This window comes from Agelaius phoeniceus, chromosome Z, assembly GCF_051311805.1.
Source record: "Agelaius phoeniceus isolate bAgePho1 chromosome Z, bAgePho1.hap1, whole genome shotgun sequence".
In the NCBI taxonomy this organism is placed as follows: Eukaryota; Metazoa; Chordata; class Aves; order Passeriformes; family Icteridae; genus Agelaius; species Agelaius phoeniceus.
Window position 1 is genome coordinate 93,792,621 of NC_135303.1, and position 27,998 is coordinate 93,820,618.

General features: G+C 53.9%; 1 long non-coding RNA gene across 2 annotated transcripts; it reads left to right on the forward strand.

The window, feature by feature from the left end:
- Window positions 1–27,975, forward strand: LOC143692216 (uncharacterized). 2 transcript variants are annotated; one of them, XR_013180093.1, is made up of 5 exons: window positions 1–148; window positions 9,825–10,033; window positions 19,164–19,257; window positions 21,791–21,858; window positions 27,829–27,975. It is a non-coding gene; the product is annotated as an uncharacterized LOC143692216 (long non-coding RNA). The 2 variants fall into 2 exon arrangements; XR_013180092.1 differs by lacking the exon at window positions 27,829–27,975 and adding an exon at window positions 23,482–24,027.
- The last annotated feature ends 23 nt before the right edge of the window (window positions 27,976–27,998 follow it).

Genomic DNA, 27,998 nt, shown 5'->3' on the forward strand with positions numbered 1-27,998 from the left:
GTCATCTTTTGATCCCGTGCCAGCAAAGCACAGAATTCTGGGAGAGCAAACCTCCCAAACTGATCCCTGCTCTTCACAGCAAGTGAATTCCAGAAAAATCCACGCTCCCAAAAAGGACAGGGCAGGAAGTTCAGCTTTATTTATGCAGGTAAATAAAATTCCAGCAGCAGCAGCGCAGGAATTCCCTTCTTGCAGGAATTTAGGATAAAAGGAGAGCTGTAAAATTGAGCTAAAATTGAAAATATGATGTAAAATCCGTGTTGAGAGAGTCCATTGTGTTGCAGGGGTTTTATGGGGGGATCTGCCCCATCATTTGAAAAGAACGATTTCCATCCTGGCCAGAAACAGGGAACTGTGCCGTGAAAAATGGGGAATTCTGCCAGAATCTCCCGGGGGGTGACAGCCGCTGCTGGCACAGCCTTTAATCCTGGAGAAACCCCATTCCCGGTGCCTGGGAATCACAGGAGCGCCCATTCCCTGCAGCTGCCCCCCAGACTCCCCAGGATTTTGGGATTGCGCCCCAAAACGCGCCGAGGCCCTGGCACAGCCGCTCCCCTCGGGGGGGAAGGAAGGAGGAGGAGGAGGAGCAGCCCCAGGGAGCAGGAAGCCGTAAATGGGAGCGGAGGAGCCCAAACGCGAGCTGCAATCGCTCAGCCCCGTGCTGGATGCCCCCTCTGCAGGCCCTGATTCACCAATTATCGCTCCTCGGGCTCCTCTAATTACGGGGCTCCCCAAATTCAATTAGCAGCCCCAGTGACGGCGGCGTCAGTAACCGAGACCCAATTAACGATGTGCTTACTCCAGCAGGGCTAAATCAAACGGGGACAAGGTCCCAGGGACAGCTGCTGCCACCAAAGTGCATTGGGGACAGCTGGGAATAGGGGCAGGAACCAGGGCAGGCCTGGCTCATCCCAAATATTTGGTGTTTTCACCTCGTTCTGTCAACAAACTTTGGAAAGTCAGGAAGGTCGTTGGCACGAATATTTCTGTTTGTACATTCCTTATCCTCTCTGGAAATACACGGAGGCTGTAGATGAACAAACCCCATGGGATAAATGGGATTCCAAAAGAAAACCAGGATAGAATGCTTGAAAATAGGAGTTATACATTTATTTTTTTCCAGAGGCCAGAATTTAATCAAATCAAATCAAATCAAATCCCAAATTCCTGGATACTACCACACAGCAAGGACTTGGGAGCACGAAATGTTTGCAGGACAAACCTGAGCGGGGAATTAGGCTGAGCTTTGCCAGGATAAACCCGAGCGGGGAATTAGTGACTTGGGAAAAAGAACTCAAGGATGTCTGAGGGCAGCCAGGGGGGCTGTGGCAGAATTTCCTTTGTGTTTCCATCAAAACCGTTCCAGATGGTGCTGCAGAGGAATTCTCACCCGGACCAGGTGCGGGATAGTCTGGAATTGTTTTGTGGGATAGAGGGAGAAACTCGGTGCAGGGAAAAACAGCGACTCCAAATGAAGGATTTTTGGGTAAAAAGTGAAATCATGAAGGTGCTGCCTGGCTGGAAAAAGGGATTACAGCTTATTTACACTGGAAATAGGAGGAATTAGTGCAGTTCACTCCCTGTGCCAGGCCAGGAGTGAGGGACGAGGGGAAATAGAGACAAGAGGGATTTATTATTAAATTAAAATCACTTAATTACTGCAAATGTTAAATATGCACTTTTCTGGCATTTCGGGGATGTTTTTCCCTCAAATTGCAATGGATTGTCCACTTGGAATTCCCCCTCCTGCAGCAGCGGGTAAATGTCAGCCCTAAATTAAACTTAACCGGGATCTGCTCCACCTCAGCAAAAAAAGATTTAATTAGAAGCAATAAAGCGCCTTTTATTGGAGTTTTCTAAAGGCGGGGAACCTGAAACCTCGGGAGCTGTTCACAGCCTGGGGTCAGAGGGGAGCCCCTGCCTGAGGAGCAGCCCCGGATGCAGCCCAGGGGGGGACATTTCCCCTGCTGCTCCTGCTTGGGCACAGGGGGCCAAACCCCCAGAGCCATGGCCGGCCCTGTCGGGAGCTGCACTGGGACCGGCAGCTCGGCATTCCCAAAGCCTGCAGGGAAGGGCTGGGAAAGGGGAGCGTCCTCATCCAGCATCCCATGGCTCCAGGGCTCCGTGACGCTGGTTCCCGTTGCCAATCCCATTGCCTGGGAATCCTGTGCCCCAATGAGGCAAAGGCTGCAAACCCAGCCCATCCATCCCAATCTCATTGCCATTCCATTGCCATCCCATCCCATCCCATCCCACGGATCCCATCCATCCCAATCTCATTCCCATTCCCATCCATCCCATCCCATCCATCCCATCCCATCCATCCCATCCATCCCATCCATCCCATCCCATCCCATCCCATCCCATCCCATCCCATCCCGTCCCATGAATCCCATCCCATCCCATCCATCCCATCCCATCCCATCCCATGGATCCCATCCCATCCCATCCCATCCATCCCATCCATTCCCAATCTCATTCCCATCCCATCCCATCCCATCCCATCCCATCCATCCCATCCATCCCATCCCATCCCATCCCATCCATCCCATCCCATCCCAATCTCATTCCCATCCCATCCCATCCCATCCCATCCCATCCCATCCCATCCCATCCCATCCATCCTATCCATCCCATCCCATCCCATCCCATCCCATCCCACCCATCCCATGGATCCCATCCCATCCCATCCCATCCCACCCATCCCATGGATCCCATCCCATCCCATCCCATCCATCCCATGGATCCCATCCCATCCCATCCCATCCCATCCATCCCATGCCCCCACGACCCCGTAACTCTCATTCCCATTCCCAATCCCATTTCCCAAGCCCTGTGCCCCAGCAGTGATTCCAGAGCCTTTTCCAGAGTGCTCCAAACTCATTTCACAGCCCCAATCCCTGAAACCGCAGCCAAGGCCCGGCAGTGCCGGATTGTGGGAATTGGCTGTGGTTGGATTGGGAACCTCCCGGCACACAGAGATCAGTGGGAATTAACGCCCTGATCAATCCCATCGGGAATGGGATTTTCAGGGAGTTCTTCCCTTCATCCTCTTGTTCTCTGCTCCCTTAGGAGGAGGCACAAAAGCTCCTAAATTAGGACAAGGGGATATTGAAATCCACTGTGGATTATGGGGACATCCGGGGGGAATCTCCTCCAGCAGATCCCAAATTCCTCCCTCGCAGCTCCCCTGCTCCCACTTCACTGGCCGGCCTCATCCCTCTGGCATTCCCGATTATTTCAGTCAAATCCAATTAATTTGATGTGTCTGAGTCCCAATTTTTTATATTTTCAAATGAATTCCCATATCCCTGTAGAAATCCATAAACTCACAGCATTTCCCAGGGGCTGGGAGTCCACGAGGGCCACGAGTCTGGATCATCCCAAATCCCACCCGGGGACTGGAATAAATGGGAAAAGGGGATCAGTTTGAGCCCCCTTTCCATCAGGAATTCCATCATCCCAAATCCCATTCAGGGTTTGGAATAAATGGGAAAAGGGGATCAGTTTGAGCCCCCTTTCCATGGGAATTCCATCATCCCAAATCCCACCCAGGGATTGGAATGAATGGGAAAAGGGGATCAGTTTGAACCCCCTTTCCATTGGAATTCCATCATCCCAAATCCCATTCAGGGTTTGGAATAAATGGGAAAAGGGGATCAGTTTGAACCGCCTTTCCATCAGGAATTCCATCATCCCAAATCCCATTCAGGGTTTGGAATAAATGGGAAAAGGGGATCAGTTTGAACCCCCTTTCCATGGGAATTCCATCAGCAGCTCTTGCAGGAAGTGCTGGGATTACCACTGGGATTTCCACTGGGATTTCCATGTTCCCCTTGGCAGAAGCAGCACCTGGGATTCATGGGATTCATGGGATTCATGGGATTCACTCCCCACTTCCCATCCAAGCTAAAAAGTCACAGCAAAGTGGGAATTGTCTGCCTTGTCCTACACGAAAAATCCATAAATAATTCATGGCCATTTATTATTCCGTGAGTAATTCCGAGGCAGCCCCGAGGAATTTCCCTCCCAGCCACTACACGTGTCAGGCTGGGAGCCCAGGGATGAATATTTTAAGGACAAAATCTTCTTTTTCCCATTTTCCACTAGCCCAAAGGGCTGATTTGCACTTTGGGAGGCACTGCCACACTTGCTCCCAGCTGGAAAAACCAACCCCAATATGTTTAAAACCCCACAGGAAATGGGATTTCCCTAAATGTTCCCATTTTTAGCTGCTCTGCTTTGGTTTTCAAGATTCCCTCTTTGATCTTTTCTATCTCCTGAGCTGCCAGCCCAGATTACCAATCCCAGGATGGAATTGGGATTGGGACCCCAGAGGTGCCTCCAAGCTCCCTGATGAGGAATTCAGGAGGAATTCCCCTATGGAAAGGATTCCTTGGAGGTGTCCCAGGCTCTGGGACCCCAGAGGTGTCTCCAAGTTCCTGAGGGGGATTTCAGGGGGAATTTCCCTATGGAAAGGATTCCTTGGAGGTGTCCCAGGCTCTGTGACCCCAGAGGTGCCTCCAGGCTCTCTGATGAGGAATTCAGGAGGAATTTCCCCATGGAAAGGATTCCTTGGAGGTGTCCCAGGCTCTGTGACCCCAGAGGTGCCTGCAAGCCCATCGATGCCACGAGGATGATGATGATGAGGAGGAGGAAGGCTGGGGCACACCTGGAGCGCCCCAAAGCCCTTCCCAGGTAATCCCCCAGCCCCTCTTTGTGTGCCTCAGTTGTTGCTGTGCATCTCGAGGCATTTCCAGCAGGAAATTGCATTTGCATCTTGTGTGGCACAAGCATGTTGTGAATATCATAAAAACACATATGGTCACAGAGGCTGGGAGAGAAGGCGATAAAAGTGACATTTAGGGAACAGCTTTGGGAAAGGCAAAACATGTGCAGGGAGCTGCTTTCCTGCAGCTCCTCCCTCAGAAAGATTCTGGGCTCTCACTCGACAAGATTTTACAGCAAACTTCTTAATTTCGGGGCAAACTTCTTAATTTTCTGCACAAATCCTTGTTTCCGATCTTCCTTAAATTTGTTGGTGCAAACTTCCTCGCTTTCATTCTACAAACTTTGGGTTTTTTTCTCCCAAAATTCTTCCTAACTCTTTTTGTACAATGTATTAAAAGCTTGAGACATTTGAGCTTGAACCTCCTGGGATGCCCTGGAAGAAACTTGTGGGACAGATTCCATGGCAGGTGAACATTGAATTTTGAATAGCTTGGAACAATATTCTGGGATTTCATCACTTGGGCTTTGATCAGGAGGCTCCTGGGTTGGATGGGAATATCCCTGGGATATTTATTCCCTGGGAATTCCTTGGGGATTTTCCTGCCTGAGTTGGGTTTGTAGTGGAATTCTGCAAGTCTGTGGACATGGTGAAACAGGAACTTTCAGCAAGGAAAAAGAAATAACTTGATGGGTCAGAGGTTGTGGATGGAAAAGCAGGAAGCCATCGCCACAAATGAAACTCACACAGAACAATTCCCAGTTTCTCTGTGAGGATCATCCCAGAGGATGGTTCAGCTTTTCCAGCCCTCCTGGTCCATGGGCCAGATCCCTGCGAGTCCCAGCAGGGAATGGATTCCAATTTTCCAGAGCTGTAAACTGCAACCCTTTCATGCGTGCCAGCAGATCCGATGGGAGCGTGCTCTGCCATAAATCCTCCCAAAATGTTCCCTTTGCTCACAAATGCTGCGGCTGATTCATGCTCCAAAGGCGGATCTGCAGCTCCTGCCAAGTCACCATGGCTCCCTTCTGCTTGCGAGGAGGAGGAGGAGGAGGAGGAGGAGGAGGAGGAGGAGGAGGAGGAGGAGGAGGAGGAAGCCTCGCAGGCAGCTCCAGTTCTGCCTTTCCACGCAGCTGTGGGCTGAGCTGCCCAGGGCTCTCCCAGGGCTGCCTGCATCTCCTTGTGCTCCTGGCCCTGTTTGCACCTCCAGGAGGGATTCCTGCCACTCCTGGCCCTGTTTGCATCTCCAGGAGGGATTCCTGCCGCTCCTGGCCCTGTTGGCATCTCCAGGAGGGATTCCTGCTCCTCCCGGCCCTGTTTGCACCTCCAGGAGGGATTCCTGCCGCTCCTGGCCCTGTTTGCACCTCCAGGAGGGATTCCTGCCACTCCCGGCCCTGTTGGCATCTCCAGGAGGGATTCCTGCTCCTCCCAGCCCTGTTTGCACATCCAGGAGGGATTCCTGCCACTCCTGGCCCTGTTTGCATCTCCAGGAGGGATTCCTGCCGCTCCTGGCCCTGTTTGCATCTCCAGGAGGGATTCCTGCTCCTCCCGGCCCTGTTTGCATCTCCAGGAGGGATTCCTGCTCCTCCCAGCCCTGTTTGCACATCCAGGAGGGATTCCTTGTGCTCCTGGCCCTGTTTGCATCTCCAGGAGGGATTCCTGCCGCTCCTGGCCCTGTTTGCATCTCCAGGAGGGATTCCTGCCGCTCCTGGCCCTGTTTGCACATCCAGGAGGGATTCCTGCCGCTCCCGGCCCTGTTTGCACCTCCAGGAGGGATTCCTGCCGCTCCTGGCCCTGTTTGCACATCCAGGAGGGATTCCTGCCGCTCCTGGCCCTGTTTGCACATCCAGGAGGGATTCCTGCCGCTCCTGGCCCTGTTTGCACATCCAGGAGGGATTCCTGCCACTCCTGGCCCTGTTGGCATCTCCAGGAGGGATTCCTGCCGCTCCCCAGCGCGGGGAAGGACACGCAGAGCCCTCCCAGCGCTGCAGGGAGGGGCCTGGCAGGCACTCCAAGGTCCCTGCTGCGGGAAACGCCGATCCTTGGTTTAAATAAACCTTCATGGCAATCAAATGGGTATGAAAACAGCAATGCAGTCCGAGTAACAACAATTTGGACAAGTTGAATTAGGACAATAGAGACAAGGTCCAGGTGCCTCTGTCTGGGCAGAAAAAGGACACACGTTAACAAAGGACGAGCCCTTAAAAGCACCAGCCTGTTGCATATTCATACACCTCATACATGATGCATAAATTCTATTTAAATTCAAAATTCTGTTTGGTCATCGTCAACTTCTTCCTTTTAATCCTAACAGGAAGAAGTTCGTTTGTTTCTTCTGATAATGGGCAATAAATTCTTTTTCTCTGAAAGATTCAGGTGTCCTGGGGGCTGCTATCTTTAAAAAAATATCCTCCATAGCATCGTTTCTATTTGAACATTTTTTAGAACCTAAAACCAAATTTAAGAGAATGAATCCAGCATCACTTCCTAACACAACACATCTCATATTAAATTGAATATTTGCCACAAGGCAATCACCAAAGCCGTGCATTTCTCACAACCACCGGCACAAGGTGAATCCCGGCGTTGTTCCCACCGCGAGGAGACACTCGGGAAAGAGGGGGGAGCCCGCAGGCTTTGGGAATTCACAGCCTGGCAAAGTTGTGACTTGCAGGAACACGAGGGAACGGGGGGAAGCTGCTGCTTTTCCCGGCAGGGAAATTCTTCCCCCTAGTTTCCAGTCGGGGAATAGTTGAGCTGCCGCGGGAAAGGACTCGAGGAGAGGAGAGCAGGGAAGCTGGAGGAAGGCACAGATGTCCCCGGAGCTCCGTGCATCGCCCCGGGATTCACTCCCCAGCTGCTCAAGGGAAACAATTGCTGCTTCTCCAGAAAGAGAAAAAACTCGGCAAGAAGCCTCTCCCTGCTCCGGTGGCCCCAGCCCCGCGGGGGCACCAGGAAATGGGAGATGCTCCACTGGCAGGAGAAGCTCCACTGGATGGAGAAGCTCCACTGGAAGGAGAAGCTCTACTGGAAGGAGAAGCTCCACTGGAAGGAGAAGCTGCACTGGAAGGAGAAGCTCTACTGGAAGGAGAAGCTCCACTGGCAGGAGAAGCTCCTGGAAGGAGAAGCTCCACTGGGATGAGATGTTCTACTGGAAGGAGAAGCTCCACTGGCAGGAGAAGCTCCAATGAAAGGAGATGCTCCACTGCAAGGAGAAGCTCCTGGAAGGAGAAGCTCCACTGGGATGAGATGTTCTACTGGAAGGAGAAGCTCCACTGGAAGGAGAAGCTCCACTGGATGGAGAAGCTCCACTGCAAGGAGATGCTCCTGAAAGGAGAAGCTCCCCTGGGATGAGATGCTCCACTGGCAGGAGAAGCTCCACTGGAAAGAGACACCATCAGCAATCCACACACCCTGGCTGTGCTGCAGACCAGGAGCTGCCTTGGGTTCCTGTTCCTCTTCCCACCAAAGCAGGAACCACATGGAATGTGCTCCAACAAACCCTTGGAGGACAGTGAATCCAGAGCTCCTGGATCTGTGTCCCACAGGGATTTTGGGCTGGGAGCTCCTGGATCTGTGTCCCACAGGGATTTTGGGCCGGGAGCTCCTGGATCTGTGTCCCACAGGGATTTTGGGCTGGGAGCTCCTGGATCTGTGTCCCATGAGGATTTTGGGCTGGGAGCTCCTGGGTCTGTGTCCCATGAGGATTTTGGGCTGGGAGCTCCTGGATCTGCATCCCATGAGGATTTTGGGCTGGGAGCTCCTGGATCTGTGTCCCATGAGGATTTTGGGCTGGGAGCTCCTGGATCTGTGTCCCACAGGGATTTTGGGCTGGGAGCTCCTGGATCTGTGTCCCACAGGGATTTTGGGCCGGGAGCTCCTGGATCTGTGTCCCACAGGGATTTTGGGCTGGGAGCTCCTGGATCTGTGTCCCATGAGGATTTTGGGCTGGGAGCTCCTGGATCTGTGTCCCACAGGGATTTTGGGCTGGGAGCTCCTGGGTCTGTGTCCCACAGGGATTTTGGGCTGGGAGCTCCTGGATCTGTGTCCCACAGGGATTTTGGGCTGGGAGCTCCTGGGTCTGTGTCCCACAGGGATTTTGGGCTGGGAGCTCCTGGATCTGTGTCCCACAGGGATTTTGGGCTGGGAGCTCCTGGATCCGTGTCCCACAGGGATTTTGGGCTGGGAGCTCCAGGCAGGATCCAGGGGTCTCCTCCAAGCCCATCCCACATCCATTTTAAACCCAGGCCTTCTGTGCTCTCCCTTTTCCAGCTCTGTGGCTCCAGACAAAGATGTTCCTGGCTTAGTGGGATTAAAAACCAAATTTCAGCCCAAAACACCCTGGCAAGCCCAGGCCTGATTGCAGGAGAGCCACAAATGGACAGGGAGGGAAGCAGATGTGGATGGGCATGGAAGGACAGGATGACCACAGGCAGGAGGATGGAGATCTGGGACTCAGGAGCAAAAATCTCTCAGTTGCTGTTCCAGGATTGCAAATTGGAATTAGAGAAAGAGGAATGGGATGGAAATGAGGGAAAAAAAAGAGAAATGGTGCTTTGGTTTGTGCTGGGAGAACAAATCCAGGCTGCATTCCCGGGGACAAGGTGGGGCAAGATGGTCCTTCCTGGGGCTCTTTTCCAGCTGAAATCACTTTGGGGTTTTGGGATCCTGATCCAAAAAACAGATCCTGTGTTCAGGCACTTCCTGTGATCCTTGGGGAAGATTCCAATGTTTTCTTTGCAAATTCCTGGTGTGTTCTGTTTGTTTTGCTCTTTCCCCTTGCAAGATTGTTTTTCCCTGGCGTCTCAGGAACTTCTCCTGGCCATCTGCAGCATTCCCTGGGAATTTGGGATTTTGCAGCCCAGTGCCAGCCGGATTTGCTGTCTGTGCCCGGCCAGGACACACAGACAGCAAATCTGTCTGTCCGTGGCAGCCCCAAAGCGCCCACAAAGCTCTTTCACGGCTCATAATGGAGCCATTGAGAGCCGCCGGAGTTATTTGGAGTTATTTGGGGCTGAGTCACGCCTTGGCAGCGGCCAGCCCTGCACAGATTTCCTTTTTTTCCTCTTTTTTTAAGTGCACTTTTCTTTTCCAGCTCCAGAGACAAGGGACCTTTATCAGCTTCCGCTTCAGAAAAGCTGCACCCGGCCCAGAGGAAACTTCCAGAACTTCTTCCTCTGGGGACTGGGAGCTTCCAGCGGCTGCACTCTCATCCCAGCTGGAACTTTGTCTGCAAAGCCTGGAATTCTTTGGATGGCAGTGCCTGCAGGACTGAGGGATCCCTTCCAACCTCTCCATGGGCAGGTGTGTGAAATCCTCCGGTTGCTTTTACCTTTTTGTTAAAATACCCGACTTTCCTTAGGGAATTGTGTGCAGGGCAGAGCAAACTGCACATTCCTCGAGCCCGCCGTGCCCACAGGCGGCTCCCGGTTCACAGGGGGAAAGGCTCCATCCCGAGGCTCCATCCCGAGGCTCCATCCCGAGGCACCGGGGCCGGGCCGCTCCCTCGGGCCCAGATCCGGCCCCTGGTGGCCGCAGCCCCTCCCGCAGGTGACGCCCGCGGCTCGGCGGGAGCTGCCGGGCCATTGTTGGCGGCAGAGCCGACGGCATCAGGCACAGATGGGAGACACGGAGCTGTCAGAAAGGAGCCGCCATTGGAAAATGTTATAATTGGGATGGTAAACAAGTTCACAAGGAGCCTATTGAGGCAAGGCATTGCCATGGCAACCGCCCAGAAAAGTCTGGGAACGAGGAAGGGGCAGCGCGGGCGAGGGGGATGAAGGCTCTGGGATGCGCTCCAAGGCTGCCCTGCCATGGGATCCCGCGCATGGGGCTGGGAAGGGCCTGGGGGCGCTGCAGGGCCTTCCCCACCTCCCGCCCCACTCAGCAGCTGCCGGCCTTAATGGGACAATGCTCCCGCTCCAAGATGGATGCTGCAATTCTCCCGACGCCAGTGAAGCCATAAAAGTGCTTTATAGGCCAAGAGAAATGTTAAGGACCCGGGGCCACCCAGAACAAATCTTCTTTAAGTGGCAGGGCTGCGGCCCAGGGCAAGGAGTGCACTCCCAAGGCTTGCACGGCTTATTTGGGAAGAGAACTTTGCCCAAAATCCCCCTGATCATAGGCTGAAAGTGCCCAAAAATGCCATTTTTGGTGCCACTTCTGTTCCCCAAAATCCCCCTGATCATAGACTGCAAGTGCCCAAAATGCCATTTTTTTATGAACTTTTCCCCAAATCCCCTCATCCATAGACTCCAAGTACCCAAAAATGCCATTTTTGTATGAACTTTTCCCCAAAATCCCCCTAATCATAGACTGCAAGTGCCCAAAAATGCCATTTTTGTATGAACTCTTCCCAAAATCCCCTCATCCATAGACTGCAAGTGCCCAAAAATGCCATTTTTGGTGCCATTTTTGTATGAACTCTCCCCAAAATTCCCCTGATCATTGACTGCAAGTGACCAAAAATGCCATTTTTGGTGCCATTTTTCTATGAACTCTCCCCAAAATCCCCCCCGATCATTGACTGCAATTCCCCAAAATGCCATTTTTGGTGCCATTTTTGAATGAACTCTTCCCCAAATCCCCTGATCATTGACTGCAATTCCCCAAAATGCCATTTTTGGTGCCATTTTTGTATGAACTCTTCCCCAAATCCCCCCGATCATTGAATGCAATTCCCCAAAATGCCATTTTTGGTGCCATTTTTCTATGAACTTTTCCCCTCATCCACAGCCTGCAATTCCCCAAAATGCCATTTTTGGTGTCATTTTGGAACCCAGCGTTCCTCCCTCGTTCCAGAGGAATCCAGGAGCCGTGGCAAGGCAGAGTGGGCTCCCAGCTCCCATCTCTCAGAGCCATCAATAACAGCAGCATTCCCATTCCCATCCCATTATTGCTAATCACCGCTTATGGATGAAGCCACCACGTCCTGTGCAAAAAGCAGAACCTGGGCTGATTATTGGAGGCTCCAATCAAGAGATTGATGGCCAAAGCCAGCCTAATTAGCAGAGTCTATTGGAGAGGAAGCTGAGCGTGCTGCTCCGGCGCTGCCAAACGGAATTAGAGCCCAATTATTGATCAATGAAGAGCGGCTGGCGCTGGAGCCCGGCCTGGAGCCGAGGAAATGCAGCTGGCACCGGGGCTGCCCGCGAGGCACCGGCGGGTGACAGCGCGGCCTGCACGTGCTGGGCTGCACCCGCGGCTGCTCCTCATGGGGACCAGGACACGGGGACAGGTCCTGATCCTGCCCTCAGACTGGGGCTGTCCCCACACCAGGGACACCGGGGACACCAGGGACAGCTCCTGATCCTGCCCTGGGTGCTCTGAGTGTCCTCACACCAGGGACATTGGGGACACCGGGGACACCAGGGACACCAGGGACAGCTCCTGCTCCTGCCCTGTGCCCCCTGAGTGGGGCTGTCCCCACACCAGGGACACCAGGGACAGCTCCTGCCCCTGGGCGCTCTGAGTGGGGCTGTCCCCACACCAGGGACACCAGGGACAGCTCCTGCTCCTGCCCTCAGACTGGGGCTGTCCCCACACCAGGGACACCGGGGACACCAGGGACAGCTCCTGCCCTGGGCGCTCTGAGTGTCCCCACACCAGGGACACCGGGGACATCGGGGACAGCTCCTGATCCTGCCCTGTGCCCTCTGAGTGGGGCTGTCCCCACACGGAACACCGGGGACACCAGGGACAGCTCCTGCTCCTGCCCCTGCCCTCAGACTGGGGCTGTCCCCACACCAGGGACACCAGGGACAGCTCCTGATCCTGCCCTGCTCCTGCTCCTCTCCTGCTCCTTCCCTGCTCCTGCTCCTGCTCCTTCCCTGCTCCTCTCCTGCTCCTCTCCTGCTCCTTCCCTGCTCCTTCCCTGCTCCTCTCCTGCTCCTCTCCTGCTCCTCTCCTGCTCCTTCCCTGCTCCTTCCCTGCTCCTCTCCTGCTCCTCTCCTGCTCCTCTCCTGCTCCTTCCCTGCTCCTCTCCTGCTCCTCTCCTGCTCCTCTCCTGCTCCTTCCCTGCTCCTTCCCTGCTCCTGCTCCTTCCCTGCTCCTCTCCTGCTCCTGCTCCTTCCCTGCCCCTTCCCTGCCCCTTCCCTGCTCCTTCCCTGCTCCTCTCCTGCTCCTCTCCTGCTCCTCTCCTGCTCCTGCTCCTTCCCTGCTCCTCTCCTGCTCCTTCCCTGCCCCTTCCCTGCTCCTTCCCTGCTCCTCCCCTGCTCCTTCCCTGCTCCTCTCCTGCTCCTGCTCCTCTCCTGCTCCTTCCCTGCTCCTTCCCTGCTCCTCTCCTGCTCCTCTCCTGCTCCTCTCCTGCTCCTTCCCTGCTCCTCTCCTGCTCCTTCCCTGCTCCTCTCCTGCTCCTTCCCTGCTCATTCCCTGCTCCTCTCCTGCTCCTTCCCTGCTCCTGCTCCTTCCCTGCTCCTCTCCTGCTCCTCTCCTGCTCCTTCCCTGCCCTGCTCCTCTCCTGCTCCTTCCCTGCTCCTCTCCTGCTCCTCTCCTGCTCCTCTCCTGCTCCTTCCCTGCTCCTCTCCTGCTCCTGCCCTGCTCCTCTCCTGCTCCTCTCCTGCTCCTCTCCTGCTCCTCTCCTGCTCCTCTCCTGCTCCTTCCCTGCTCCTCTCCTGCTCCTTCCCTGCTCCTTCCCTGCTCCTTCCCTGCTCCTCTCCTGCTCCTTCCCTGCTCCTCTCCTGCTCCTCTCCTGCTCCTCTCCTGCTCCTTCCCTGCTCCTTCCCTGCTCCTTCCCTGCTCCTGCTCCTTCCCTGCTCCTCTCCTGCTCCTTCCCTGCTCCTGCTCCTTCCCTGCTCCTCTCCTGCTCCTCTCCTGCTCCTTCCCTGCTCCTTCCCTGCTCCTTCCCTGCTCCTGCTCCTTCCCTGCTCCTTCCCTGCTCCTTCCCTGCTCCTGCTCCTTCCCTGCTCCTTCCCTGCTCCTCTCCTGCTCCTTCCCTGCTCCTCTCCTGCTCCTTCCCTGCTCCTTCCCTGCTCCTCTCCTGCTCCTCTCCTGCTCCTTCCCTGCTCCTTCCCTGCTCCTGCTCCTTCCCTGCTCCTTCCCTGCTCCTCTCCTGCTCCTCTCCTGCTCCTCTCCTGCTCCTTCCCTGCTCCTCTCCTGCTCCTTCCCTGCTCCTTCCCTGCTCCTCTCCTGCTTCTTCCCTGCTCCTCTCCTGCTCCTTCCTTACTACTGCCCTGCTCCCATGGGTTTCCACGTAGCAGGGACTTCACCATCACCATGAAAGTGGGAATTTGAAATCCCTCATTTCCCTGGTCTCTCACACCACGGGCTCCATGAACAGCACCAGCAGGGTTGGGTTTCCTTCCAGAAATCTTCACTTGGGGCAGAATTTGTTCAGTGCTTTGCCAAAAACATTTGAGCCCCAGGAGTTTTGTAGGAGTTTGGGGCACAGGGAGGTCAGGGATGGCAGAGGAGATTTCCTGCAGTGAAAAGGGAAAGTTTAGATGGGACATTGGGAATTAATGCCTGGTGGCACCGGGTGGCACAGCTGTGCCTGTCCCTTGGAGGGACCAACACCGGGTTGGACACTGAGCCTTGGAGCAACCTGGCCATGGAGTGGAAATCCCTCAAACCCTTAAAATCCCTGCCAGCCTGAGTTATTCCAGAATTCCCCAGTGATTCAAAGAGCCCTGGCCAAGCTCTTGGCTCCAGAGGTCCCAAAATACCTCTGAGGATGTGGGATCACAGCTTGGCAAGTGCCTTTTGTCAGCTCCTTGTCACAGGTGTCCCCGAGTCTTTTCATACCCAAACGGTTTTGGAAATCTGCCCCACTTTTAAGTAGGGCAGGAAATGTCAGTTCATCTGCAAATCTGTTTTTCCTCCTGCCATTTCTCCTGCTCCCTCCAAAGCACAGAAATGATGCCAGGGATGCCCCCTGGAGCAGCACCAGGCCTGCAATGGAAACCCCATTTCAAATATTAAAAATAGGGATGCACTGGAATTCCAGCTGCTCATCCTAACTGGGATGAGCAAATCTGTTTTGACCCCAAACCTGTTTTGGGGTCACTTTTGGCTGCCAAGGCCAGCTGGGTGTGCAGGTGCCCCTTGGCCCTAAGAGCCCCATTCCCGAGTGCACAGCTCCAGCAGAAACTGGGGGTGCCCCAAACCACTGCAGCTCTGGGTGCTGAGGAATAGAAACAGGGAAATATCTCTTTTTTTAGTAAAAAAGCACTTCAATAAAACCCTTAGATTGATAAATAACAGGAGGGAAACAAGCTGAGCTACAGAGACACAAGAGCCACGGAGGGCTGAGACCTTGGGAAGGAGCTGGAGCCCAGAGTGGGTTTGAACCTGTCTCAAATGTCAGGCTGGGCGTGGTGATGCTCTCACTTTGCCACCAGGAGAATGAAATGACCTGAGCAGCCCCTGGGGCCCTGCAGCAGATGAGTGAGGGGATGAAATGAGCTGCAAACGTTGTCCTTTGAACACAAACTCAAGGCCTTTCATGGATGGAAATCTCTTTCAAGGCATTGTTTCTTGGGAGCTCTGGTTTACCTTTGGTTCCTTAACAAAGTAAATTAATAAATGAAGGGGGAGCAGAGTTGTTTCTATAGCAATCCCCATGGAAACATCAAAAATGCCACAAACGCTCATCCTCAGCCTCCAGCTCAGAGCTCAGGGTACAACACAGCCATGGCTCCTGGGCTCAGCCCTGGATGGCCACAGGTGCCAGGAATTCAGGGTTCCAGAGCAAACCCAGCGAGGAGGAGCTGGAGCTGCTCATCCCCTCCCGTGGGATAAAGAGTGAGAAACGCTTGGGGGCCAAACCCTGGGGATTTCCCCAAGATAAACCTCGATTTAGGGCTTTAAGTTGGGAGAGCAGGTCCCAGCCTCTGATCCTGGAGTTCCTGGGTGCCCCTGGTGGGTCTGGCTCCAGCTGGGCCACTCAGTTAATGTTGAATATTTTTACAGCTGTTTTATGAATAACACAGGCAGAGCCGGCAGCCAGGATCTGCTGGAGACACCTCGGGAAAAGGAAGGATGTAAATAACAGATGGAGGCAGAAACAGGCACCGAGACACTCCCTGCTGGTGGAGGGACAGTCTGAACACACAGGCGGACAGACGGACACGGGGACACGGGCACAGGGACACGGGGACAGCATACAGGGACAGCACACAGGGACAGGACACAGGGACACGGGGACAGGACACAGGGACAGAGGGACAGGACAGAGGGACACAGGGCACAGCTTCCCCTGCCTGAGGGACACAGGGACACGGGGACAGGACACAGGGACATAGGACAGCACACAGGGACAGAGGGACATGGGCACAGGGACACGGGGACAGAGGGACAGGACACAGGGACATCTGCTCAGGATGTCCAGCCTGGAAACCGGCTGGGATTTCAGGATCTCCAGCCTGGAAAGCTGCTGGGATTCCCAGGATCTCCAGCCCAGGATCCTGCTGGGATTCCCAGGATCTCCAGCCCAGGATCCTGCTGGGATTCCCAGGATCTCCAGCCTGGAAACCTGCTGGGATTCCCAGGATCTCCAGCCCAGGATCCTGCTGGGATTCCCAGGATCTCCAGCCCAGGATCCTGCTGGGATTTCCAGGATCTCCAGCCCAGGATCCTGCTGGGATTCCCAGGATCTCCAGCCCAGAATCCTGCTGGGATTCCCAGGATCTCCAGCCCAGGATCCTGCTGGGATTTCAGGGATCTCCAGCCCAGGATCCTGCTGGGATTCCCAGGATCTCCAGCCCAGAATCCTGCTGGGATTCCCAGGATCTCCAGCCCAGGATCCTGCTGGGATTTCAGGGATCTCCAATCTGGAATCCTGCTGGGATTCCCAGGATCTCCAGCCTGGAAAGCTGCTGGGATCCCAACCTCAGTTCCTGTGATTCCAGAGGATTCCAAGGGTACATTCTGGTGATGCAATCACATTTTGTGCATAGAAACTTCCCAAGTTTCCAGCAGTGACAGAGCTGCGCTCCCGTGGACCCCAGGATCCTCAGGAATTCCGATGGAAGCAGCTCAGGGAGGAAAAGTGGCAGCAGGAAGTGTGAGGAGTTTGCCGAGCTCCACAGTACAGACGCATTAGGACATAAATTTCCCAATTATTATTGTGTTGCCCTTTTCCAGGAAAGGGTAAAGGAGATTTGTAGGAGCACTTAGCACATGTAAATCCCCTCCTCTTTAGGGCAGAGCAAGGCGCTGAATGGGGCCATAAATATCCCATAAATATCCCACAAAGATCCCGAAATTTGGAAATCACACCTTTCCCCCTCCTCACGCTGCAATTAAAGCCCGGCCTTATTCTAACACAGCTCTGGGGTTTCAAAACTTCCAAACCGGGGTTTGGTGAGGGACACAGGAGCTCTGGAGATCCCTGAAATCCCAGCAACTTTCCAGGCTGGAGATCCTGAGAATCCCAGCAACTTTCCAGGCTGGAGATCCTGAGAATCCCAGCAACTTTCCAGGCTGGAGATCCTGAGAATCCCAGAACCCTTTCCCCTGGAGATCCTGAGAATCTCAACAACTTTCCAGGCTGGAGATCCTGAAAATCCCAACAACTTTCCAGGCTGGAGATCCTGAGAATCCCAGCAACTTTCCAGGCTGGAGATCCTGAGAATCCCAGCAACTTTCCAGGCTGGAGATCCTGAGAATCCCAGAACCCTTTCCCCTGGAGATCCTGAGAATCTCAACAACTTTCCAGGCTGGAGATCCTGAAAATCCCAACAACTTTCCAGGCTGGAGATCCTAAAATCCCAGAACCCTTTCCCCTGGAGATCCTGAGAATCCCAACAACTTTCCAGGCTGGAGATCCTGAGAATCCCAGAACCCTTTCCCCTGGAGATCCTGAGAATCCCAGCAGCTTTCCAGACTGGACATCCTGAAAATCCCAGCAGCTTTCCAGGCTGGAGATCCCTGGGAATCCCAGAACTCTTTCCCCTGGAGATCCTGAGAATCCCAGCAGGTTTCCTGAGGCTCTCCCTGAGAATCCCAGCAGGTTTCCTGAGCTTCTCCCTGAGGATCCCAGCAGTTTCCAGGCTGGAGATCCTGGGAATCCCTGGCCAGTCCCAATCCCTCAGTGCCAGGCCCCAGTCCCTGCCTGGCCTCTCCCTTTAGGATTCCTGTCAGGGCTCGGTGGGGCTGCATCGCTGCCAACCGAACTCACTCAGAGCACCGGGAGGACGAGGACACAGGAATGAGAATCACATTTGGCACATTTAATCAGATCATTATTTTTAAGGAAGGAGCAGGAATGTTAAATACATTTCCCTTTTTTTTTTCCATCTGTTGAGGCTGACGTGCTCTAGGAGCCAGGCACATCTCCTGGTGAATATTTCAGCATTCCCAAGGTGCGGGACAGCTGGCTGCCACATCCTGCTCACACCTGCACGGCCAGGAAGGGGTTAACGGCGGGTGGGTGGGGCCAGGAGCTGATCCTGGCTTACCAGGACATCCCATAATATTCACCCCATAATATTCACCCCATCACATTCACCTCTGGCTCTGGGGGAAATCCCAGGGATGCTGTCCCTGAGCAAAGCCAGACCGTGACCCTTTGGAGAGACCTTCTCAGGGTCTGGGAATCCCAGCAGGATTCCAGGCTGGAGATCCTGGGAATCCCAGCAGGATCCTGGGCTGGAGATCCTGGGAATCCCAGAACCCTTTCCCCTGGAGATCCTGGGAATCCCAGCAGGATCCTGGGCTGGAGATGCTGGGAATCCCAGCAGGATCCTGGGCTGGAGATGCTGGGAATCCCAGCAGGATCCTGGGCTGGAGATGCTGGGAATCCCAGCAGGATCCTGGGCTGGAGATCCTGGGAATCCCAGAACCCTTTCCCCTGGAGATCCTGGGAATCCCAGCAGGATCCTGGGCTGGAGATGCTGGGAATCCCAGCAGGATCCTGGGCTGGAGATGCTGGGAATCCCAGCAGGATCCTGGGCTGGAGATGCTGGGAATCCCAGCAGGATCCTGGGCTGGAGATCCTGGGAATCCCAGCAGGATCCTGGGCTGGAGATGCTGGGAATCCCAGCAGGATCCTGGGCTGGAGATCCTGGGAATCCCAGCAGGATCCTGGGCTGGAGATCCTGGGAATCCCAGCAGGATCCTGGGCTGGAGATCCTGAGAATCCCAGCAGGATCCTGGGCTGGAGATCCTGGGAATCCCAGCAGGATTCCAGATTGGATATCTCTGAAATCCCAGCAGGTTTCCAGGCTGGAGATCCTGGGAATTCCTTTCCCCTGGAGATCCTGAAAATCCCAGCAGATTTCTTGAGCTTCTCCTTGAGAATCCCAGCAGTTTCCAGGCTGGAGATCCTGAGAACTCCAACACCTTTCCAGATTCCTGAGAATCCCAGCGGGTTTCCAGGCTGGAGATCCTGAGCTGCTTGCTTTTCTTTAGGGAAAGCATTCCTGGAAAATCAGTTCCTTTGTTCTTGCTCCATTCTCCTGTGCCCACGGTTCACGAGATCTTTTCCCCCTTCCAGAGGAGGATCCCTCATTTCTTGGCCACCTCGTGGGAAGCTGAGATTCCTCAGGATGGAGCAGGCCTGGAATGCCCGTGGAGTCGGGAAGCAGAGGGTAAGCTGCTGGAAAATCCGCTTTTTCCCAAAGTTTTGAAGTTTGCTTCTGCCTGGCAGGCAGAGGAAGGAGCCCAAGGCCCTGGCCGTGCAGAGGAAACATCTCCCGTGGAATTTGAGCGTTGCTATAGCGATTGATTAAATAAAACAAACCCCCCCTCCCCATCCCTTGTAAATTCCAAATCCTAATTGTGCTGACAACAATCTAAATGTGCCTGGAACAGTGAGTCACACTCCGCATTCCGTGTCTGAGCAGGGCTTCATTTCCATCTAACAAGGCAATTACTGCAGCCCTGTTAATTCCGTGTTAATTCCGTAGCATTTGATTAACAAAAACGTGCTGGGGAGCTTCGGCACCTCTGCCGCTGCTCCGGCAGATCCTTATCTCCGCCCCTGCTCATTAGCATAAAATATGCAGATGTGCCACCCCCGGACGGGACCAGGACAAGCTCGGATCCACGGCAATCCTAAGGAAAGGGTTTCCATTTCTCCCTATTCCCAAACCTGTTTCTCACAAACACAACTGAGCACCAAGCAAATCCCTTGGTCCCATTTCCCCATTTTTTTCAACCATTTCTCCCAAGAATTGCTCTGGAGTCATTAACTACACTCCAATGGCATTTCCTCTTCAGCCCCTATTCCCAAACCTGTGCACAAATAAATCCCAATCCCTTGGAGGGCTTTCTTTGGGATTTGCCAACTTTGGGATGGCTGAGGCAGCTCTGGGTCCCATTTCCCCATTTTTTTCTCCCCATTTCTCCCAGGAATTGCTCTGGAGTCATTCTGGATGGATATGAACTGCACTCCAATGGCATTTCCTTTTCAGCCCCTATTCCCAAACCTGTTTCTCACAAACACAACTGAGCACCAAACAAATCCCTTGGTCCCATTTCCCCATTTTTTCTCCCCATTTCCCCCAGGAATTGCTCTGGAGTCATTCTGGATGGATATTAACCACACCCCAATGGCATTTCCTTTTCAGTCCCTATTCCCAAACAAATAAATCCCAATCCCTTGGAGGGCTGGACTTTGGGATGGCTGAGGCAGCTCTGGGTCCCATTTCCCCATTTTTTTCAGCCATTTCTCCCAGGAATTGCTCTGGAGTCATTCTGGATGGATATTAACTGCACACCAATGGCATTTCCTCTTCAGCCCCTATTCCCAAACCTGTGCACAAACAAATCCCAATCCCTTGGAGGGCTTTCTTTGGGATTTCCTGGGCAAAGGGAAGAGCAGCTGGAGCTGGGAGTGCTCTGCAGCCCCACGTGCTGAAGCTGTTTGCTTATGAATATAGATGACATTTTTGCCATGGCAAATAAACAAATGCATAAAGATGCATTATTTCATAAGCATAAAAAAAAAAATCCCTGCTGCAACTATAGTGCTTTTCATTTGTTTTTATGATTACTTGTAATTAATTAGCATCAAAAGAAGATTATCAACATGGCTAAACCCCGAGATTGTGGCAGCAGACGCAGCGATGATGGCGCTTCTTTCTCTTTCTATTGAGGTGGGAAAAAAGGAAATTATCCCTTTTTTATTTCATTTTGTAACTCTGCCGAGATTGGAGTGTCAGAACCCCTGGCACACAGCCTCAAAATGCACAGAGAGTGAATCTCCAGCCTGGGAAGTGCTGGGATTCCCAGGATCTCCGGGGGACACCGGGTTCCTCAGGATTCCAGAAGGTTCCAGGAGAAGCCCTCGGTGTTCCAGAGCTCTGGTCCCATCTCCCACACTCCTCATCCGGCCCAGGGCCTCTTCCCAAACACCCAAATCCAAACTCCGCCCTCTTTTAATGGCGCATTCATTAATGAAGGGCCCTGATCGTCCCGAACTGATGGGCACGGGGCTGCTCCCCTCCCATCCCTTCCCATCCCATCCCATCCCAGTATAAAATATTAACTCGGCTCGGGCTCAGCACCACTCCGCAGCCATTAGCGCTCATTTGCATATTCATGAGGGCTCATAAATGTTGAAAGAGTCAGCGAGGAGCCGGCGGCAGCAGCAGCAGCAGCAGGGCGGAGCCAAGGTGTGTTTACAGCCCTGATAAGGGCTGGCTTTGTGGGACAAACCGGCTCTAATTAGGGCTGGCTTTGTGGGACAAACCGGCCCTAATTAGGGCTGGCTTTGTGGGACAAATCGGCTTTAATTAGGGCTGGTTTTGTGGGATACATCCAGAAGCAGATCCCAGGAATTCCCGTCCGTCCGTCCGTGGGAAATGAGTTGGAAACCTGTCCGAAGTCGCTGCTAGCAGGAGAAACGCTCGTGATTCCCTCGCTCCTATCGATAATAAAGTGTTCAAGGAATGTTATTTAATAACATTTTCCTGTCTGGTCAGTGGAGCTAAAGCAGGACAGCGATTCTTTGGCAAGACAATAAAAAGTTCCTTTTCTGCTTACTGGATGCTTTCCCCTCTGCAGAGCATAAATCACATTTTGTGTGAAGTGTGCATCCTTGCTCTGCCAGTTATTTGAATCTCTGGTACTTTATAATAAATGCTTTTTATTGATTTTTTTTCTTCTTCTTTTCCTCAGGAAAAAAATGGAATAAACTCCTGCAGCAGGCAGCTGAGAGGAGGAAACAGGATCAGCATCTTTGCAAGGTAAAGGTGGCAGCACAGGGGGGACTCGCCTGGCTCAGCAGCTCCGCCAGTGCCACCACAGCACAAACCCCGTGGCCCAAATTGAATTCCAAATTCCAATTGAGCCCTGGGCGAGGCCAGGAGGGGCTGCAGAGTCCCTGAGGCCCAGGGAAGGGCCTGGAGCCCCTCAGGTGGGATTTCTGCAGGAAACTTCTGCTCACACCCAAAATCACCCTGCAAGGGCCACGCTGCTGTTCCCCTGCTGGAAATGTGTTCCTACTCCAGGTAATGCCGTGCTCATTACACAATTACCTCGAGTGCTCCACAAAGCATTAATTGGGCTTGATTGAGACATTCCCCGTGCAGGAGCCACCTCTGTCACGGTGACAAATTGCAGGGCTCTGATGGGGCTCCTCCAGCAGGGAACAACGGGTGGAGCCTCAATTGTGAGGGCAAGAATGAGGTAGAACTGATCCTTGTGGCACTCAAAATATAAATCACAGGCTGGAAACACCTCCAGGGTGCTCTTCCAGCTCAGGACATTCTGGGAGTTTATATACCACGAGTTTATGGTGTTATTTCAGCATTATTTACAAAATATTCCTCAAGCCCTGGGCCTCGTCAGGAACTCGGCCCTGGCCACCACCTCCGTGAGTCTGTTCCCAAATTGTCCAAAGGTTCAGGGGCTGGAAACACCTCCAGGGTGCTCTTCCAGCTCAGGATATTCTGTCTTTCCTCGAGTTTATGGATTATTTACAAAATATTCCTCAAGCCCTGGGCCTTGTCAGGAACTCGGCCCTGGCCACCACCTCCGTGAGTCTGTTCCCAAATTGTCCAGAGGTTCAGGGGCTCCACAAAGCATTAATTGGAGCCACCTCTGTCACGGTGACAAATTGCAGGGCTCTGATGGGGCTCCTCCAGCAGGGAACACATGGAGGGAAGCAGAACCTCAGCCTCAGTTGTGGGGGCAAGAACTGATCCTTGTGGCACTCAAAATACCAATCACAGTTGGAAACACCTCCAAGGTGCTCTTCCAGCTCAGGACATTCTGTCTTTCCACGAGTTTATGGATTATTTACAAAATCTTCCTCAAGCCCTGGGCCTTGCCAAGAGCTCGGTCCCCGCCACGTCCCGGTGGCCGTTTGGAGGTCACGGGGAATTTTCCATTCAATGAGGAGAGGATTTTGCCCGAGGTGCCTGCAGATGTTGCCAGAGATGCCCCAAGGCCCTGCAGGTCCCTTCCTGCCTGAGATGGGAACCGAAAATAATTCCCAGGGTGTGAGGGGCCTCAAGTCAGCGGGCTGTGAGGAGCCTGGTGCTCACACACCGCAACTGTCACCGGGAACTCTCCACCCAGCCTTTATATAATAGGGGAGGTATTAATCAGGAGTGGAGGTCTGCAAATATTTGCCTGTTTCCATAGAGATGGGGAGCCCACACACACAATAAATACCTTTTCCCACATGCGTTATCATCGCTGCCTAATCATATAATCACCAAGGCACGGCTCAGGCGGGGCCAGCAGGAGAATAAACACCATTAATTAACAGATTTATCAACTAGAGGAGGAGGAGGAGGTGGCAAACGAGGAATGGAGTGGAAAAAGCACTTTGGAGCAGGTTTGGGCCTTTCTCGTTTCTCCAGGAAACTTCACCAACTCTTAATTAGCTCCCCAAATCCTCTCTGCGCTCTTCCAAAAATAAAACTTGCGACAAGTGTTCGAAACCACGCCGCGCTCTCACCCACCAAACACACATTGGAGTACAAATAGAAAGCCACGGCGGGGAAGTGTCACAGGCTTTGCTTGCAAGGAGGAAAATAAAACTGAGACTCCTGGCACAGGCACAAAATCCGACGGGCTGTCACCCGGGGATCGTCTGGGAACGGGGCACGTGCTAAACCCAAAGGGAATTTTGGAATTCGAGTCCTTTGAGGAGTTCCTTTGGTTTCCAAACACCTTTGCCCAGGGTGGCACCTCCATCCAGGCTGCTCCCCATACTGGGAACGCAGCGTCCACACCCAAAGGGGTTAAGTCAAGCGCTGTTCATTCCACTCGAAATCAAAATGGAATTTCGGAATTAAAGCAGCAAAGTTTGAAGAGTTCCTTTGGTTTCCAAGAGGTCCAAACACCTTTGCCCAGGGTGGCACCTCCATCCAGGCTGCTCCCCATACTGGGAACGCAGCGTCCACACCCAAAGGGATTTTTGCTGTTCATTCCATTCTAAATCAAAATGGAATTTTGGAAATAAAACAGCAAAGTTTGAGGAGTTCCTTTGGTTTCCAAACACCTTTGCACAGGGTGGCACCTCCATCCAGGCTGCTCCCCGTACTGGGAACGCAGCGTCCACACCCAAAGGGGTTGAGTCAGGTGCTGTTCATTCCACTCGAAATCAAAATGGAGTTTTGGAATTAAAGCAGCAAAGTTTGAAGAGTTCCTTTGGTTTCCAAGAGCTCCAAACACCTTTGCTCAGGGTGGCACCTCCATCCAGCCTGCTCCCCATACTGGGAACGCAGCGTCCAGACCCAAAGGGGTTTTTGCTGTTCATTCCATTCTAAATCAGAATGGAATTTTGGAATTCGAGTCCTTTGAGGAGTTCCTTTGGTTTCCAAACACCTTTGCCCAGGGTGGCACCTCCATCCAGCCTGCTCCCTGTACTGGGAACGCAGCGTCCACACCCAAAGGGATTTTTGCTGTTCATTCCACTCGAAATCAAAATGGAGTTTTGGAATTAAAACAGCAAAGTTTGAAGAGTTCCTTTGGTTTCCAGGGAACTGAGCCCTGAGTTCCCAGGGATGAAAGCACCTCTGGCTCCTGGGGGTGAAGAGGAGCCATTCCCAGGGATTGGATCATGGAACAAACAACTCCACGGGACTGGGAAGGGACCAGAGCAGGGCAGGGCCACTTTCCCTGTCCCGGGTGACCCATCCCGCCTGGCCTGGGACTCTCGGGCTTCGTTGTTATTCCCGTGGGAGTCTCCCGCGGTTCGGAGCTGCTGCCCGGGCACCAGGGGCCCGGAGCGGGGCCGGTCCCGGGCCAGCCGCGGTGTCCCGCGGTTCGGAGCTGCTGCCCGGGCACGGCGCTCACCAGGCCGGGCACGGGGCCGGTCCCGGGCCAGCCGCGGGCTCCCGCGGTTCGGAGCTGCTGCCCGGGCACGGCGCTCACCAGGGGCCCGGAGCGGGGCCGGTCCCGGGCCAGCCGCGGTGTCCCGCGGTTCGGAGCTGCTGCCCGGGCACGGCGCTCACCAGGGGCCCGGAGCGGGGCCGGTCCCGGGCCAGCCGCGGGCTCCCCAGGCTCGGCGGCGCCCCCGGGCCGGTCCCGCCGCGCCGGGGCCGGGCCGCGCCCGTCGGCGCTGCCGTGTGAGTGATGCGCGTTGCGGCGGCATGACGGGCTCATTATGGAGCATAATTGCGGCGCAATCTCCTGGTAAACACCGGGTTAAAGCCCCTGGAAGATGCTTGTTCCTCTCGTTATTAATTAGCACGTGTCCACTCCGCCAGATCCAGAGCCCAAACTTCATTTGTTATGTTCAGCCAAATGCATGAGTAGCTTTGGAGTAATTATTTTCCAACATCATCTAATACCTCTCTGCACATCAATTAAAAATCCTCTTAACAAGGAACTGCATTTTGTTGGAGATCAAATGCCTCGTCCAAAGCTGTATCAATCATGTAGAGCTAATTAGTGGGTCTGCTTTATATCATTTGTTTTACTTTATTATTCTATTATACACTTCCTAATGAAACCAATTGAACAATTTGGAAATCTTTGTTCAATTAATTGAAGGCTTAAAGGCCAGCTCCCTTTTCTTTTGCCTTTAAAAAGCAGGGATGCAAAGGGAAAGAAGATTCCCTGCATGGCTTAGATCTATTTTATTTATTCCATTTATTTGATATCTCAATGGGGTTATGGAGGAGCACTGTCCCAGGAGGGCTCCCATCCATGGATCTGCAGGAACACTGTCCCAGGAATGCTCTCCCATCCATGGATCTGCAGGAACACTGTCCCAGGAATGCTCTCCCATCCATGGATCTGCAGGAACACTGTCCCAGGAATGCTCTCCCATCCATGGATCTGCAGGAACACTGTCCCAGGAATGCTCCAATCCATGGATCTGCAGGAACACTGTCCCAGGAGGGCTCCCATCCATGGATCTGCAGGAACACTGTCCCAGGAATGCTCTCCCATCCATGGATCTGCAGGAACACTGTCCCAGGAATGCTCTCCCATCCATGGATCTGCAGGAACACTGTGCCAGGAGGGCTCCAATCCATGGATCTGCAGGAACACTGTCCCAGGAATGCTCCAATCCATGGATCTGCAGGAACACTGTCCCAGGAATGCTCCCATCCATGGATCTGCAGGAACACTGTCCCAGGAATGCTCTCCCAGCCATGGATCTGCAGGAACACTGTCCCAGGAATGCTCCCATCCATGGATCTGCAGGAACACTGTCCCAGGAATGCTCTCCCAGCCATGGATCTGCAGGAACACTGTCCCAGGAATGCTCCCATCCATGGATCTGCAGGAACACTGTCCCAGGAGGGCTCTCCCATCCATGGATCTGCAGGAACACTGTCCCAGGAATGCTCTCCCATCCATGGATCTGCAGGAACACTGTCCCAGGAGGGCTCTCCCATCCATGGATCTGCAGGAACACTGTCCCAGGAATGCTCTCCCATCCATGGATCTGCAGGAACACTGTCCCAGGAATGCTCCCATCCATGGATCTGCAGGAACACTGTCCCAGGAATGCTCTCCCATCCATGGATCTGCAGGAACACTGTCCCAGGAATGCTCCCATCCATGGATCTGCAGGAACACTGTCCCAGGAGGGCTCTCCCATCCATGGATCTGCAGGAACACTGTCCCAGGAATGCTCTCCATGGATCTGCAGGAACTTCCAGGCCATCCTTCAGCTCTGTTTTCCAATCACCACAAGCAGAGGGAGAGGATTCGAGGCACAAACAACAGAGGAGCATTCCAAAAATCAAACTGCAGCTGGAGGAGGGAGAGCTGGACAAGGGACAGGCTGGAGGATGGGATAAGGGGGATGAAAGAGTCTCTGAATCCAGGATGGCTGATGGCACCTGGACTGTGTCACCTCCTGCGGCAGCAGGAGCTGGGCAGGGCCAAACCCCCAATCCTGGGCACAATTCTGGGCTCCTCATGATAGGGGAGACGTGGAGATGGGAAGGGGCTGCAGAATCCCTTAAGGGGTTGGGAAGGGGCTGCAGAATCCCTGAGGGAGCTGGGAAGGGGCTGGAGAATCCTTGAGGGAGCTGGGAAGGGGCTGCAGAATCCTTGAAGGGGCTGGGCAGGGGCTGGAGCCCCAGGAGAGGCTGAGGGAGCTGGGCAGGGGCTGAGCCTGGAGCAAAGGAGGCTCAGGGGGGCCCTTGTGGCTCTGCACAGCTCCTGACAGGAGGGGACAGGGCCAGGGCAGCTCAGGCTGGGTCCCATCAAGGAATTTCCCCATGGAAAGGGAGCTCAGGGAGGTTTTTTGGAGCCCCCATGGTGCCCAGCATCCCTGGGACACGTCAGGGGTGACGAAGCACGGCTCCGTGCGTGCTGCTGGTGCAGGAGCAGGAATTGAGAGCAGCCCCTCTGCAGCCACCGTGAAAGCTTCTCAGCTAAATCAAACTGACAAATCAGCAGATGCTGAGGGGCTTGCAGCAAATGGACTGTGTTTCCTTTTTCATATGGAGAAGGAGGGTAAAAATAAGAATGACTTTCACATGCCGTCAGATTGCTCGGGAGAAATTAAAGGATATTCTGGAAGCATTGGAGCAGAGGGAACGCAGATTTAGACCTCTCGAAATCTGAGGTTCCTGCTTGTCAGTAATAGCAGAACGCATTTCTGGGCTGCTTTAAGGGCCCAGCTCTGGCAGGAGGGCCGGCAGAGCCACCTCCAAGCCTTGCCAGGGGCTGGCAGCAGTTGTGGCTTCCCTGTGAGCAATCAGAGCACTCAGGCTGGATGTTTACTGCGCACACAGGTCCCCCTCGGCCCCAGCTGCTCCAGATGTGCCGCGAGTGCGTGCCCGGAGCGGACGCGGGTGGTCCCGGCCCCGCGGAGCCTTTGATGTGCACGCCCAGGTAGGAAGGGCTTGGATGGGGACATTTGGGAGCCATTAGGGCTCCTGGCTCGCACACAGGAGGGAGAGGG